This window comes from Manduca sexta, unplaced genomic scaffold (assembly GCF_014839805.1).
Source record: "Manduca sexta isolate Smith_Timp_Sample1 unplaced genomic scaffold, JHU_Msex_v1.0 HiC_scaffold_415, whole genome shotgun sequence".
In the NCBI taxonomy this organism is placed as follows: Eukaryota; Metazoa; Arthropoda; class Insecta; order Lepidoptera; family Sphingidae; genus Manduca; species Manduca sexta.
Window position 1 is genome coordinate 1 of NW_023595204.1, and position 18383 is coordinate 18383.

General features: G+C 36.3%; 1 pseudogene; it reads left to right on the top strand.

Moving 5' to 3' along the window:
* Window positions 1-17107: 17107 nt before the first annotated feature.
* On the top strand, window positions 17108-17857 carry LOC119193354 (annotated as a pseudogene).
* The last annotated feature ends 526 nt before the right edge of the window (window positions 17858-18383 follow it).

Consider the following 18383-nt stretch of genomic DNA (forward strand, 5'->3'; position numbering starts at 1 on the left):
ACGAAATAATATCATTTGGACGTCATGGGAATTACGATGCAGGCGTTAGAAAGAGATGGAAGGATTATTCGACTACGCGCCAATCTTAGCAAATTGTAATATTTGAAATATGAAATTTCTGTCCCATTTTTTTCACACAACAGCATCATTGTCTTATTATTTGATTTTATGTATAAAATCGAATATAGTAAAATACCCTATCTCTTCTTGAATAATATGACAAGCATATAATAATTCAATCCCCGACTAGCCGAATTTCGGCCACGGCGGCCAATCTCAATGGAGATCAGCCAGGTACGCAGGATATAGTATAGTGCACAAGTGTGTGCGCAATACACAGGTGCACTCTCTGTTCCTTCACTCTCATAGTCCGGTGAGATGGCAATCCGACATTACCGGTGAGAGATCAGGTGCAGAACCAACGGCTTTACGTACTTTCCGAGGCACGGGGGTATCACAACGCCAACTTCCTGACTCCGAGCTGCGACTGAGTAATTTTTTAAGATGGAAAACCCCAGTCATTATTATTTTGGCCCGACCATGGATTCGAACCCAGGACCTCAGCACGGTAGTCGCACTTGTACCATGTACAATTACAACTGCGCCACCGAGGCAGTCAATCGTGTTATAATATCGTAATAATAGGCGAGGGCCTTCCTTACTACTGAGAATTTTTGGGCTTCGACAAAACTGAGGCAGTTTATTATATAAATACTAGCGGCCCGCTCTGGCTTCGCACGGGTGCAATGCTGATACTAAATACACTACTGAAAAACTGTGAACGTTGTATATAAAAACATAGCGGCCCGCTATGGCTTCGCACGGGTATAACATAACAAAATAACAGTATTTCTCCACTATTTAATGGATGTTATTCTTATACATATAAACCTTCCTCTTGAATCATTCTATCTATTAAAAAAAACCGCATCAAAATCCGTTGCGTAGTTTTAAAGATTTAAGCATACAAAATGACAGAGAAAGCGATTTTGTTTTATAATATGTAGTGATGATTTAAATTAAACTATTTTTCGGATTTTATCGCGGTTTTAATATTTTACATTTCTCCCGACATTTCGAAGACTTTACAGCCTTCATGGTCTCGGGGGGGACTGAGGTGTTGTTCATCCGCAAAATCAGTTACAATATCTACCTGCATTTAATAAGTTACAAATACAATTTTAGTTTCCCAAAGCAAATTAACGAACAAGTGTGGCCAATATTCCAAATACTGGAGTAGTTTGTCAGTCACAGGATGTTTATATCCGTCCGTATAGCACGTAGTGATCCATGTAAGTGTGTGCCTTTGTGTATTCTGTTTCAAACGGAACAACATAATTTTGGCGAGGTATCTGTCATCAGTGGACACTGTATCTGGACCCCACTCCATCCACCATTAAGGCAATGCATTTTGCCGTTCTCGTTTAAGGTACTCTCCGATTGAAACAACGAACTAAGCATGTTTTTATAAAACCTAGTCGAAATGTATGAAATATACAGAAAAATATCAAACATCATAATCCAATGATAGTTTCAAATTTTTTATAAAGTGAATATTGTGTCATTAATCTCTCTTTAAAATTCCTACTTTATTGATTCCATGCATCTCCTAAAGTACATACACATCATTTCAATGTACAACTAACATTATTAAATATACAATTTAATAAGGAAAATTTTTTCGTTTAAAATTTTAAAAAGATATAAAAATGTTTTTTTAAAAGAAAAAAAATGCAAATATTTGCATATTTTCGCTGTAACTCGTGCGCGGAAAATATATTAAATAAATTCTTAAGGTCGCTTGCTCGGGAAAAACCCTAAAATAAATACCAAGATTCACGTAAGTACTCCTACACCTATACTCAATGTAGCGATATATTGTTTGATTTAATTGAACAGACCTCGGATCCCATCGCGGGACCCGATGAATGATGCCTTTTGTTAATATTTCGTGACACACTGCTCGCATGGCTGTGATTAGCGATAAACTTGGACAACCTATCATCACTTTTATTCATTTTGGAAACACAGTTGTAAAGAAAGAGTAATAGTTAAAAAACTGTTACACACAGTAGCGAGTGTGACATTTTACAAAAGGTAACCCGAAGCAAAACAATTGCCTTAGTTAACATATCGTGGTCAATTTAACAGAAAAAAAAACAAGACAAACGTAAATAAACTTAAAAGGGAAGCCGGTAGGGATCTAGTATTATGGACGCTTCGCCATTGCCGACTTTTAATGTTTCCAAATAAAAATAAGAAAATATAAATATTGACGACTAACAGCCGTTTTCAATTAACAATCTAAATAAAAATGTTCGATACGATCGCAATCGTAGTCTTGGATACGATCTCAATCGTATTCTTTGATCTGCACCCGAGAATAAAACAACCAAATAAGTCATTTGTAAGCATAGAAAAATCTTTGTTCTGATTGGTGAATTTTTCGAATCAAGATTGGGCTCGTTTTTTGGAATCAGCGGTAAACCAAAGTTACAGCTAGGCTTCATTTAACCGATATAAGTGTTCGTCTCGTCTCTCCAGTGGCGGAAGTGAGAAAGCGTTTTTTTTTTTTTTTCAAAGAAAAGTAACCATAACTTTGGGTCAAATTTATAGTTAGGAATACAAAATTGTGTATCAAAATTATTGAGAACTGGTCAAAAATAATTAACCTAAGATGATTAGTCATTAGGGGACCATAACAAAAGATTCTAAGAAACAAAATAGAAAAAGAAATTCTTTGTAATAATTTGTTTATGTCATAAAAAATTATTTTTGGGATTATTAGATATTTTTATGAAAATGCATAGAATCGTATGACATATATAATTCGAGTTGTATAAACATTATAACATAGAAAATGTTAAGACTGAATTTTGGCTACGACAGCCAATCTCAACGGAGATCAGTCAGGTACGCAGGAGATAATATAGTACACAAGAGTGTGCGCAAAACACAGGTGCACTCTCTGTTTCTTCACTCTCATAGTCCGATGAGACGGCAATCCGACATGACCGAAGAGGGAACAGGCGCAGGACCAACGGCTTACAGAGACGAGTCTATCACACCGCCAACTTATTAGCTCAGAGTTGAGTAATGAACCTAAGAAAAATGTTATAATGAGTCAGCGAACTGCAGAAATAGTCCCTATAAATATATTAAAGCAAACACGTGTTAAATTGAATTTTTCTTCATTTATATCTTATTTCCTTAATGTGTACTTATATAATACAATTCCCTTCACACTAACAAACAAGTTAATTATATTAATAAGTATTACGAACAGTCTGACCGTATGTAACTAGGTTAACATAAGCCACAAGAAGCGACCAATATAAATTGAGCTCCCTCTTAAATAATTCCTTTGAGGATCAACAGAAACTCGTATCGACTAATATATCTCCGCAGATCAATATAGTATGGACATAAATAGATTATATATGAAATTGGGATAGGATTACTAAGATTACATTGATTTTCTATGAGTGAAGTTAATAAGTTAATGAACAAGGATTGGGGTCGTTAATGGAATAATGTAGCCATTACTAGGGGTAAATCTTAATATTAAAATACATAGCACATGTTCCTTTCAGGGTGAGTAGAGAAATAACCCTTGTTCCGCTAGCTATAGGGCAAATCTATTTCATTGTCGGGTATAATTTAGACTTCGAGATGATGAGCAGCAAATCTAACATCACTTTGCCTGACTTAAGAATCGAATCCGAGGTGTCAGTTAATATTATGTTTCTTAAAAATAAAGGCAGGAACTAATATATTTGTATAAAATTACAATCAAGTAGATAAAGTCAAATAAAAATATTTCAGTATAATTTTTTCCGGAATAATATATGGTGGCACTATTATTCCCAGAAAAATCTATAACGCGGTCCAAGCCCCAGCAACATGTATTTGTTTATTTAAAATAAAATAAAACTTAAATCACACCTTTATCTCCGAAGATATAACCAGAGGTGCAACTTATCCACTTTTCGCTATGTGTATTCCGTCCCATGATGTGATAGAGGGCTAGCCTATAAAACGAGCACAAATGTATGCTCCTGGGCTTATATTGAGAAGAAAATCGAAAAATAACTTCCCAATCGGGGATTTGAACTCAAAACCTCAAAGCAGAAGTTAAACTACGCACAAAAACTCAGCCACCGACGCAGCATAAAATATACAACGCATTAAATACCACAGTCTTAAAACGTATCTACAATGTAATACCTAGGCATTTAGCCAGAGATGAAGAGCTAATACTAAACACATTTTAAGTATTCATTCGTCAGAACTTCATAGAATATTCTATACTGATCTCACACTTCAAAAGTAAGGGCGAACACACAAGGACGTGTGTTTTTGCGGATGCCGACAAAACAAAGGCGGAATTAGGCATTAGCCCAGTACAGATTGCAGGCCGAAAACTAAATTAGGTAATATTATTTTTGCTAGTATGGCTGAGAAAATACATATAGTACATAAGGTTGAAATCAATACGTTGCCTTCTGCACTCAAGTAAAAAAAATAGCTGAAACTAAGTTTGATTACATTACTAGATAAAATGGTTTCACTCACATTTTCTCAGTCGGAATCGCCGTCGAGTTTCAAGTGATCAGTTAATCAAGAGGCCTCCGCGACGTCCTCTTAGCACTCGCCCATGAAGATGACTTACTTAGTAGCTAATACTTAAGTGGGTGATTCCGTCTAAGTATACGTGAGTGAAACCGTTGTGTTATCTAGTAATTTAATATGTCTCGCGTAAACTTTAATAAGTTAGATTACCTTTCGGTTTACTAACCGCATTAAAGGAAAAATTTGAATTATGGAAGTGTAGAGAATTTTGACTTTAAATATCTCACTATAAAAATCACAACATTCTAGCGTACTATTACACATTACCTATAGTTAGAAATATACTTATTATTCTTATAGACTTGAGTAGCTATACTTAACCTTTGCAAGTAGCACATTCTAGTTTCATAGATCACGCTTATAAAAATAAATCCAAGATCTAAGCTGTTGACTATATAAGAAGAAAATCACTCAGGTCATATTGAATACTATTTATTAAAATAAATAAATAGATAATTATTAAATACGTTTTTAGACTTAAGTAGGTCAATGACTCACGTGATGGCCTGAGACACCATAGAAGTCCATATGGGCTCTGTAAAGAAGGCTCAGCATGACTGCTTTAGATTATATAATCGCATTTTTTTATTATTGCTTTGAATGACGAGACGAGCTTGCCGTTCAATTGATGGTAAGCAATACGACCACCCATAAACAGTAGAAACACAACAACACCTTTAATTACAAAGTATTGTTTGGTATTCCACTGCGCTCGCCATCCAGAGAAGTGAGATGTTAAATCTCATTATGTCCAGTAGTTACACTGGCTACAATGTCCTTCAAATCGAAACACAACAGTGACTACACACTGTTGCTTGGCAGGAGTAGACATTGCGGTGGCACCCAGGCGGACTCTCACATACGAGAGACCTACCACCAGTAAATAGACAACCACATATTATCGTACATGCTTATAGTGATGCTCTAATATGTGCTCGCCCTAAGGCTTCGTTATTTATTCAAACGAGATGTAAAGTTAAACAGGACTTGCAAGACTTAAGTCTACGTGTCTTTTGGTATTTACCAGTTGAAATACGAGGTAGGGTGAGCAGTATTGTAAGCTTGGGAGTTTAAGAGAGGGTTAGCATTAACTCGAAACTGGCGTAGTGGCCTGTGTAAGTGTGTTGCGATCCGGGATCAGCTTTCGTACATCTGCTTTTAAATGGGCCGGCATAATCGTGGCGATTGGCAAGGGATCAAATCAAGTTACTTTTATAGATAATAATAATTGATAAACAATGTACATGTAACTTTGAAAAGTTATAGACGACTTGGGATTTGAACCTGCGGACATTGTCTTGGCAGACAACCATTCCCAAAAAGGCTATCATGCATTATATTATACATCTTATAATTGTATAAATACCGTTCTCATTATTTCCTAACAAGATTATAAATAAATTGAGTTAGAAGTCTTCGAGGAAAATGGGTTTCTTCCTGAAAACGTTTTGCATTTTCTTAAGACGTACGCTTTTAATAATACGAATGTTTGTGGAGACTTCGTTTGGATGTTTGTTTAAGTCAATACTTAGTCTTACATCATCAAAGTATGCTGCGTATAATTATATCTGCAGCGACTTTAAATGAGAAATAAAATAAACATTAGTATCCAAATAAGTTAGCCGGCTAACATTACCAGGAAGAGTACATGGTTTTAAATTTTGGCATATATACTTAGTCTGGCCATAAATACTGTTACACTTAATTATAAAAAAATATTACATTTGAATTTCGAATCTGTCATTTTTATACGATTGTTCATTGTGTTTTCTCATTTTGGCGCCAATACATTGTAAAATATTTTGCGATATTAAAATGGTGTGGGGTGATAAAGAGAACCGAATCGCTGTGATAGCATTACACAAAGTAGGTATGGAGCCAAATGCAATTTTAAAACTCTCCATACACTTGGTATTAGTAAAATGTTTGTGTACCGGGCTATTAATAGGTACAATGAGACCTCCTCTGTTTGTGACAGAAAAGATCTGGCCGTCCACGTAGTGTTCGTACGAAAAAGGTGGTCAAAGCAGTAAGGAAAGAATTCGAAGAAATCCTGTCCGAAAGCAAAAGATTTTATCTCGGGAAATGAAGATAGCACCTAGAACCATGTCGCGTATTTTAAAAGATGACTTAGGACTTGCAGCCTATAAGAGACGCACTGGCCATTTCTTAACTGATAATTTAAAGAAGAATAGGGTGGTAAAATCGAAACAACTACTGAAGCGGTACGCAAAGGGAGATCACAGAAAAATTTTGTTTACGGATGAGAAAATTTTTACAATTGAGCAACATTTTAACAAACAAAATGACCGTATTTATGCTCAAAGCTCTAAGGAAGCTTCCCAATTAGTCGACAGAGTGCAACGTGGACATTATCCGACTTCAGTGATGGTTTGGTGGGGTGTTAGCTATGAAGGAGTGACTGAGCCATATTTTTGTGAAAAAGGTATCAAAACATCGGCACAAGTGTATCAAGATACCATTCTTGAGAAGGTAGTTAAGCCCCTTAACATCACCATGTTCAATAACCAAGTATGGTCCTTCCAGCAAGACTCGGCGCCGGGTCATAAAGCTCGGTCCACGCAGTCTTGGTTGGAATCGAACGTTTCGGACTTCATCAGAGCTGAAGACTGGCCGTCGTCTAGTCCCGATCTTAATCCGCTGGATTATGATTTGTGGTCAGTTTTAGAGAGTACAGCTTGCTCTAAACGCCATGATAATTTGGAGTCCCTAAAACAATCTATACGATTGGCAGTGAAGAATTTTCCCATGGAAAGAGTGCGTGCTTCTATTGATAACTGGCCTCATCGTTTAAAGGACTGTATTGCAGCCAATGGAGACCACTTCGAATAAGCTTTTTATATTTTTAATTGTTTTATATTTATGTATTAAACTGACACACTGTAAAAGTAATAAATGTTATTTGCAGTTAACAATTTTCTTTTTTCTTTATTACAATATTTATGGCAAGACTAGGTATACACCAAAATATCTTGGTCTCTGAAATCGCTGTATCGAAGTCCTTTAAATTTGAAATAAAAATTTGAATTAAAAATATTAATCAAATAAGTAAAATTATTTGTTGTTCAAGTGAATAAATAGATTATAACAGTGACCTTTTGGTTGCCATTTTAGTTCAGATGTTGCACAAATAGTTTATATGGACGTTCGTGTCTATAGAATATACGTCAATGGTTTAACGTGTTTGTCTTCCACAGTTTTTCTTATTGGATTAAACAAAATTTCCATCACAATATATGGAATTAGATTAAACTGTAAGCATTTAATTCCGGATAAGATTGATTTTGTGATTTTGTTTTCAACACCATTTCTCTTTCGAATAGCGTATTTCCACGCAAACGTTTTTCGTAGAAATCAAACGTCTAAACCTCTGGGGATTTAGCCTTTATAAATAAACCACGATCCCTTATGTGGATCGCAGACGGACGTGAATTGATCGGTTTGAAAAGTCTGTAGTTTCTACAGTAGCAGACGAGCAAATGGGTCGCCTCTTGATACAAGACCTGTAGGTTTTATAGATATACAATATCGAAAAAAAACGATTTAAAGAAAAGATTAAGTTATATGGCATAAGGGATGTTTTTGGTATGGCATACTTCGGTGGTACTATATTTGTTCAGGGTACGACCATCGCTTTGGGGCCGCAGGTTCAAATCCGAGGTTGCGGTTGCATACACTTGCGCACCCACGACCTTCGATATTAGAGTGAGTGGCGAATGGCGGGGTTTTAGTAGTGATTGAGCTTTTCTTTTCATAATCAGCCGGGAGTCTAGAATTTGTTCCCGTTTTCCGATAGGTACGTCATGGGGTGGATCATACGGCGAAAAGCGGATGCACTGGTTACCCCTCTGCCTATCCCTTCGGGACTAAAAGGCGCATGTGTTAGTTTTCAATGGGAATGGTACTATGCCAGCGAATCAGACCTATTCACGTTTTAGACTAATTTTCTTCCAGTACATCCTATCACTTTTAAATGAATTTTAATATGATGACGCATAGCCCAGCTGTAATGTGAATTATGGTGGGTGATTCAGAGATTGACAGTCCGGCATAATTCTGGCGATTCGAAAAATGCAACGTCTCATTATCTATATTATATTCGAACAATAGTATAGTTTTTATAAGTCTAGTATTCAATCTCAGAGTTGAAAAATCCATGTTTACGACAAAAGTCGAAAAGATAAAATCGGTCCGACAATATCGGTCGCCTTGTGTCGAAAGCTTACAGAGCAAGAGAGATGGCTTAAGAAGCCTTACAAGGATCTATCACTGTTCTCTGGAAAGCTTGTAAAAGATTTCGAATTCCTTTGAACTTTAATAGTTCTTAGACATGTTCTTTACTAAAACCTTCGAAAATGACTATTCATTTTAATTATTATTTTTCTTATACAATGTAATAATCGGGTGATATGGAGCTTGAAGCGGCAATAACCTAGTTGGGTGTGGAATGGACTGCCAAGACGAATGTCCGCAGGTTCAAATCCCAAGGGCACACACCTCTGACTTTTCTAAAATCATGTGTGTATTCTTTGTGAATTTATCGTTCGCTTTAACGGTGAAGGAAAACATCGTGAAGAAACCTGCACATCTGAGAAGTTCTCTATAGGAATTTCGAAGGTGTGTGAATTCTACCAATCCGCACTAGGCCAGCGTGGTGGACTAAGGCCTAATCCCTCACAGTAGTAGAGGAGGCCCGTGCCCAGCAGTGGGACAGTATATAATACAGGGCTGATATCATTATTATAATATTATGGAGCTTATTATGTAACATTGCTAACAACCTCGGTAGCTTAGTTGTATAATGATATGATACCAGTACTGAGGTCTCAGTTTCTAACCCCGGGCAGGCGTATAACTTACCATCAGGTAACCTACTTAAACCATGTCTGTATAAAAACTACGAACTTAAAAAACTAAGAATTAATAATGAATTCTCAGCAAGTTAAGTGAAAATATTTCAGTATTTTTTGCAAAAGCTCTCTACCTCTTTGTATCGGTTCCGGAAGTGGTAAAGAACTCAGTTTACTTATGCATGAAGCCGTCTATAAAAAGGCTTATTTTCACAGGAAAAAATGCTTTATCGCTATCACCACTTGGGTGAGTGGAACGGTCATGTTGGTTTCACCGGTCTTATAGCTCAATGTCACACGGGAGTATAGCATCATCCGAGCGAGCATTGGACCGAGTTCCTACCCCTGTATATACTCTACATCAGCATACCATCCAACACCCGCGGTGGCCTTCTTCGGCGCATACGAGACGACGTTAAGTTTCAGCCTTAAACAATTAGCAACTAATTGGTGGATTACCTGGAAGATAGGTTAGTGAAGGCAAGTTTCTCGTATGGGAGAGTCTGGTTGTAGGTAGACCCCTTCCACCCATACACCCACCACTAAAGAGAATACTGTTCTCGGTGAATAGACGCTAACGCCAGACAAATCACCTCGCATTTAATTCCGCAAACAAATTGATCTCTCATATTTTCGTTCAAATTTGCTCCAAATTCACAATAATGTGACATTTTTTATTCTGCCACGTAAACCGAAACAGTTTCTTGGCTCTCTTGTCTCCTCTGCTCCAAATTTCATAGTGATCCGCTCGAGGCGATGGTGTGGGTTGCAGATGGTTCCGCATCTGCTCCCCACTTCTTCGTATTTCGATTCTGAGGGTTTTTTTGGACTGGATAAATTGAATAGCTGTTTATAGGCCTCTTCCGCCCATTACGGCAATTAAAGTTGGTAATCTCATGTCTTCCTTAACATTATGGACTTTGAAATACGTTTCCAGTCGGTCTGTATACGTTGAACACTTACCATTTTGTACGTCGAATTTGGATACCTTTCCAATCGACATTTTAACACATTATATCCTTTTTCCGAATTAGATCTCACTTTAAAAAAACTCTCTGAGGAACAATGCATAATAACACAGGAAGAAATCCAAAGAATATTGGACTGGCAAATGTAGAAAATAGAAAAAACGAGGAGTATTTACCCAAATACACACTTTTCTATGAGGGCTACTACTAGTACACAGCCTCAGCAGGGCCGTTATACTCCTAGTCCAGCTTCTACTACAAACAGCGGCTGCAGTAATTCCTTAGGATTTTATCCCCACGATGTAACTGCCTCAAGTAAGGGTTCTTTGAGATTTTACCTTTCATCGCCAACTCACAATCGAAGATTTGTAGATCCAACAGTCAGGTAATCATCAGTACTAATAGAGCTGTTAATAACAATAAAACTTTCTTACCTTAATCTGTGTTTTCAATGACTCAAAGATTGCCCAGCACACTTCCAGTATTAAATTAGATATGGATGGTATCGATACACGATAAAAGTGACTGAGATTTCTAAACAACATTCGAGAAGCCAAAAATGTCAGTGTAATTTCGAGTTCCACCTTGGCTGGCAAGGCGTCTCTCATAAATGTGTCTTGACGCTGAATAGAGCTTGATAACATAAACAAATCATCAAAGTCTTTTGACATCATTCTCAAAGCCAGTTTGTATGCATACCCTAGGATCTTTAATTCTCAACTGAATTAACAACAGAGCTGAGCCTCCAGTTTAATCTCTGTCATCTATCCATTTTCTTACCCAAATTAACTTCTTTTAGATATCTCTTCTTCAAACAAATGATACAAGAACTATTTTGTTCAACAAATTATTTATTCAGATTTTTTGCTGTTTTCGAGAATTAATTTCTCCGCACTGTATTTACAAACGTATGTACACCATAAGAAATATCCTCGACTACTGACGAAATACTGACTGCGTGTAAATCGTATGAGTCAGTTTCCGGCGCCAGCACTGGCGACAGCTACTAACCCTGTGTAAATCTGCCATAACACTTTGAGCGAGTTTCCCGTATTGAATGATTTAAGTTTGCTTCTATACTGCCCTCTAGCGTATAATGCACTAGCTTCCGATGAATCTTCACTTCCGTTTTCAATTTAGACTTTACAACATCCGCCGTTTGATGACCATAAGCATGGGGAAGTATTTTTCTGACAATCCTGCCAACATGAGACAACCAATCCACTCGTCATTTACCATAAAAGCCTGTTCTTGATTACTTCTGTCCTGTTTCAATAATTTGAGTAATATAACTCGTCATTGTCATCTGAAGTTTCGAGACGTATAGATATTAAATTTATCAACAGCATGATTCTCCTCGAGAAACCTGAATCGTCAAATATTTGTTGTAATTTCAGCTAAAGCTCTTTTGTAGTCCAAGCACTCTTAATGTGTACATGAAATGACGGATCGATGGTAAGTATTAACTTAGCCTTCGTCCTGGTGCAGAAGACTGCAATTGCATCTCCAACACCTTCATTCTTGAAGAAATTTAGCTTTCCTTCGAGAACAAGCAAATGTTCTGCAGCAAACGCCCACTCGCTGTAATTTTCTCGCCCTTTTGATTTTGGCACATTTGCAATAAAAGAGTTTGTACTGGAAGCCATTTCTGTTAATCGACCGTATCCGGCGTTCTGTAGGATCACTGTAGTTTACACACATTACTGGTATAAAGTCACAAACTTAACAATACCGTTATTGTAATAACTAAATCGTCCACTATACACACAATCTTTACTTTGCCAACTGACTATCAAAATTGTAGCTGGGCCCATAACCTAGTAAAACGTGTTGCTTTTACAGGGCGGCGCACGGTGGACTATATTTATATTATATAAACCAATCAATAAAAGAAATATACATCGTTCCGAATGATGACCAATGAATAAAAATTAAATTAATTATGCTCTTCGTTTCGACTACTAGTTAATATTGTTTTCAACAGATGGCATTACATGTTTCATTTGATGTTACAGAAATCAATTTCAACAAATATAATAGTCCGGTCAATTTAGACCAAAATATGAGAGTGAAGTTACATAAAGTCCCAACAAGCTGAATTTCAGTGAAATTGTTCAAAATATAATTATAAACAATGTCTAGAAGTTCCCCATCATTCCCTGTAAGGAAAAAATTTAATTCAAGGTCAAAGGTCAAAAAATGAGTTTTTCGCGATTTTCAGCAAAACGGTAAGTTTTATCATAAAAGTACTTCAGACAAAAATTGTAGATCATAAAATTATCTATAAAAATGTATCAATACTTTTTTTCTTACGAGCCACCGTTTCTGAGATATAACGATTCAAAAAGTTATAAAAGTTGTTATCGTCATAATATGCATGAGTACGCCACGTATATACATCTAGAGTTGTAATATTTTATATATTTTTCTATCGTTTAAATATTTTTCTATCGGTCATTGTAACTTATACTTACAATATAAAATATACATAAGTTTTAACTACAAGAATATCAGGTAAAATGAAACCCAGTCCCTTAATCTTTAAGCCAGTGTAACTTCGAGACATCTGTCTTTTGTTCTATTGTGTGCGTGGCTAGGGTCTTATACCTGCTATAATAAATGAAATACTGTTAGTCTTGAGCGTCACTCTGTAGTGAAAACACGTGTTTATCCAAACCTATATTGTGCTGTTTTGAGTTTTATATTAAAAATGTCTGAATATTGTTTTATTTGTGCTAAACTTTTAACTGAAAGTGAAGTTGTTACTGTTGAACGTGGTATGAAGACATTAATTAATGCAAGTATCGAGAAAGAGCTGATGATTTTTCGGAATATCTCAAAAATCAGAAATCTGTGACAATACATGAAAATTGCCGTAAAATTATACTCGAAAGTCTTCTATTGCTGCAGCTAATAAAAGACAACGTGAAGAACAAGAAGCCAGTACATCCACAGCAAGTCCTCCTCGTACTAGATCACGTATCAGTGAATCAGCTTTTTGTTTCCAAAAGAACTATGCTTATTTTGTGGCGAGAAATTAAATGAAGAGAGTGAAAGAAGAAAATCCTCAGATTTTCGGCGTCGAATCAGCCAAGTAAGTACACTTCAATTTAAAGATTCAATTCTGGAAACAGCTCGGGCTCGTGACGATGCTTTAGCAAAAGCTGTTCTTGCTCGAGTCGAATTTGAATATGATTTAGTTGCTGCTGAAGCTAAGTATCATCGAGATTGCTATGCTAATTTTTAAAACCTTCCACTGGAGCTAAAATAGGTCGTCCTAAAGACGAAGCTATGAATTTGGCAATGGAGGAAATATTTACTTACATTGAAAATAGCGATGACTGTCAGTTCACTTTGAACGAATTACAAAAGGTTTGCAAAACTACGACTCTAGATAACAGAACGATTAAGCTACGACTAAAAGTAAAATATGGTGATAAACTTATTATCACTGAGAAATCGGGAGCATCAACATTCATATGCTTAGTGAATAATCATCATGATATTTTGAATCAAGCCTGGTACGAAAGAAAAAAATGAATAAAACAGAAGAACGATTGAGAGTCCTAGACGCAGCTGCAGCTATTATTCGCGAAGATATTCAAACCGCAGTATTTGATAATTCTAACTACCCTCCACCAAGTCGCATGTTTGAAGATTTAAATAATGAAATCCCAGAATCATTGACATTTCTTGTGGAACGAGTGATTTTAAAAATAAACGATCAAATTTAGATCATTTAAAATTAATATGCACAAATATTTGCCATTGTATCATGACTGCTGTTCGACCAAGGTCTTTTAAATCTAAATTACAATTAGGCCTCGCAGTTTTTTTCATCGAAGGTTCGGGTCTAAACGTCTTATACAAATCTTTTCGGCTTTTGGTTTATGTGCTTCTTATAATGATACAATAATGTACGAGGCAGCAGCAGTTTTCCATCGTCCTCCTCATGTCCTACCACCAGAAAGTGGCACTCTTATTCAATACGTTGCAGATAATGCTGATATTAATGTAAATACGCTAGACGGCAATAACACGCTCCACATAATGGGTATTATTCAAATTGTTACTCCAAAACATTCAGTTTTACTAGAAGAACCTATGCCACGAATAAAAGAAACTCTTTCAGCAAATGATTTCAAGGCAAAAGCTCATGTGCCGATACAGACTTATACAAATGACGGTGTAGTAGGCTACAGTAAAATAAATGTTAAAGATTTTGTTTATGGAACTGAAACAGTATCGTTGCTCAAAAAAGTTGATGTAGTATGGTTTTATGGAAAATGGAAAAATGAGTCTTTACCCGGTTGGAATGGTTTTATTGAACGTTTAACAAATAATCATACGAATTATTCTAAATCTCAAATTTCATTTTTTACCATTTATTCACCAACCAGCCAGTAACTATAATACTATCTATACGACTTTACTTTGTGCATTAGAGAATGCAAAACGGTATGGCCACACTGTATGCATCGTGACTTTCGACCAGCCCCTGTATGCTAAAGCTCGAGAAATTGTATCAGCCGCACCTCAGGGCTCTGAATTATCAAAAATCATCATCAGACTTGGAGGATTTCATTTACTGATGTCTTTTATGGGAGCAATTGGTCATATTATGCAAGGAAGCGGCATGAAAGAAGTACTAGCAGAGATCTATGCGTCAAAATCATTAGAAAAATGCTGAATGGTCATGCTTACGCAAGAGCTGTTCGAGCTCATACACTACTTCAGCTTACTTTGGCAATTATAATATTAAAAGAAGTTGAAATGAATGACATAATGGATGCAGATCTAATCGTAAATATCGAGCATATATTAGGTAATACTCTTTCATACAATGATATTGAAAATGACGATGAAGTATCTGGAGCTTTACTTGATAAATTTAATCAAAAACTAAAAGAATATGAGGAACGAGGACCAACTGCAAAACTTTGGATTCAATATTTTTGTATGGTTTCCATTGCTAAAGAATTCCTAAGAGATGATTGGAAAGATGATTGATGCGTATGGGGGATTGGAAAGCTCATTTAAACTGCGTCAAAGAAATGCTTCCTTATTTTCACGCGTCTGGACATTTTCCTTATGCTAAATCTGCACACCTTTACTTGCAGGATATGGAACAATTACAGAATTTGATTGATCCTGAAGTTTACGAAAAGTTTTCAGGAGGATTTTTACAGTTAGACGTTCAGACAAATTAAGTTGTGGAACTTCAACGGACATGGTAATCGAGCAGTCTATGATGAAAGCTATGAAGACAGATGGAGGTATTGCTCGAGGGAGAAGTACAAAAGAGAGCGTCATCAGTAAATGGGTTTATAGTATGCATGCTATGAATACAGTTTGTGACAAATTAGAAGATATCGCTAATGTTAGGATGGATACGACCGAGCAGCATGTTGATGCAAGTGATTCACGAGTAAAAAAAGATGCTAGAGACATACGAAGACTTTTAGAGTGGTTCTCAACGCATGATCCTTTTCCAGAGGTTAACAAAATTGTTTCTATTGCGAGTGGTGTCGTTGGTGACGATAAAATTAATTGTTATAAAGCTCGTGAAGTTGGACTTGCTTCTATGGCAAAAATGACAGGACTGACATTCAATAATATTAAATTAAAACACGCTGATAAAGTTGGTCCTCTCTTAACTATGACTAGTTCCATAAAAGTTCATGAAGAAAAAGTACCTATTGACCCTGTATTATTGTTCCAACGCATGAGTATTACTGTAGCATTTCAAGATGAAATTGAAAAATATTTTGAATATGAATTAGCTCCCTACCCTTTATCGTTATTTGATGACATCGGGATGCGTAAAACACAGAAATCTACCATTTACGATTGTTTTGAAAAAGTAAATATTGATATTAACAACACTAATGCGACATACATCATTGACGGAGGATACTTACTACACCGCGTTGTGTGGGATAGCGAAGAAACATTCAACGTTATCTTAGATAAATACGTTCAATATGTACGTAGACATTTTGGTTCCAGAGTTACTGTCGTATTTGATGGCTATGATGATTGCACGAGAAATATCAAAGCTGCAGAACAACGTCGTCGAACTTTAGCAACATCTTCATCTTCTGATATTTTATTTGATGAACTTATGACAGTCCCAACCAGTCAACAGAAATTTCTTACAAATACCCACAACAAGTCTCGGTTCATTTCAATGTTGAAAGAAAAGTTTACGGCTGAAAATATATTGGTAAAACAAGCTAATAATGATGCTGATGTATTGATTATTGAAACAGCAATAGAGCAATTCAATTTGACAAATACAACTATTGTTGTTGGTGAAGATGTTGACTTACTTGTATTACTCACTGCTCGAACGCCAACTGAAAAACTATTTTTTCTTAAAACCAGGAAAAGCTCAGCATCAATCAGATATATATTCATCAAAAAGTTTATTTACTTTAGTAAAGTGTAAAGATCATGTACTATTTTTACACGCAATAACTGGCTGTGATACGACATCTGCATTTTACAGGAGGGTAAAACAGCAGTTTTCAAAATGTTTGAAAAACAAGATTTAATTCAATGTGCTGAAGTTTTTAAAAGAGTAATTCAACTCAACAAGAAGTTATTACCAACGGCATCCGCTTTCTTCTTTCTATGTACGGAGCTCCTAAAAACTACCTGTTTAGATAAGCATCGATATGCATGTTTCGTTAAAAATACTAAAAATAAAAACAAGTTCAATTAGCTTGTCTTCCTCCAACCTCAGTTGCTGCTCACCAACATCTTTTTTCGGAGTATATTACCAAGTTCAAGTGTGGCTTGGTTATCAGCTAGACCCTACAGACTGGGGTTGGAAGTTGGTCAACAATATATTAGAGCCAGTTCAAACTTTACTTCCACCTGCGCCGGAAAAACTGCTGAACACTATTTTTGCAACTGCAAAAGGGATGCAGTGCTAAATGTGGTTGCAAAAAAGTCGGACTGTCTTGTTCTTTGGCATGCACAAATTGTCAAGGCCGGTCGTGCTCTAATATTGAATCACAAACAATGGAGGATTCGTTTGACTCCGACGAAGTATCATGCGATACATCGCTATTGACGCAATTTACTTGCATCCAAAATGAAGATGAAGAAGAAGCAGGAGAAGAAGAACAAGAAGAAGATCAAGAAGAAGAACAAGAATTTGAAACTTACGAATAAGACGAATAAACTTCAACACTTTTTTTTCATTTACATCGCTTTTATCTTTCCCAATCTTTGAAAATTTCCGTTATTTTGCAAAAGTTTTACATTAAACAGGATCACAACTGACCCGAGGAGTAGCCCTACTGGGGAAACCACGTTAAAAAAAAAACGCGCTAAGTACACTACCTCATAGGTGGCGTGGAAACGTGTGCATATTATGATAACAACTTTTATAACTTTTGAATCGTTATATCTCAGAAACGGTGGCTCGTAAGAAAAAAGTATTGATACATTTTTATAGATAATTTTATGATCTACAATTTTTTTCTGAGGTACTTTTATGATAAAACTTACCGTTTTGCTAAAAATCGCGAAAAACTCATTTTTTTGACCTTTGACCTTGAATTAAATTTTTTCCTTACAGGGGAATGATGGGGAACTTCTAGACATTGTTTATAATTATGTTTTGTACAACTTCACAGAAATTCAGCTTGTTGGGACTTTATGTAACCGGTCAATTTAGACATTCGAATGTCTAAATTGACCGGACTATAAATCTGCTCACTTTTTTGTTTCGCGGAGAAAGTGCCTTATGACTACCGCCCAGCCTTCATGGGGGGCGACTAGGTGGTTATGTTGAGGTCACCGTACCTTACAACCAGGCGTTGAGCCGCTCAGATTTGATGACGACCTTCGGGCGACTAGACGGCAAATAAACCGGGCAACCTACTACCTTGGGACTGAT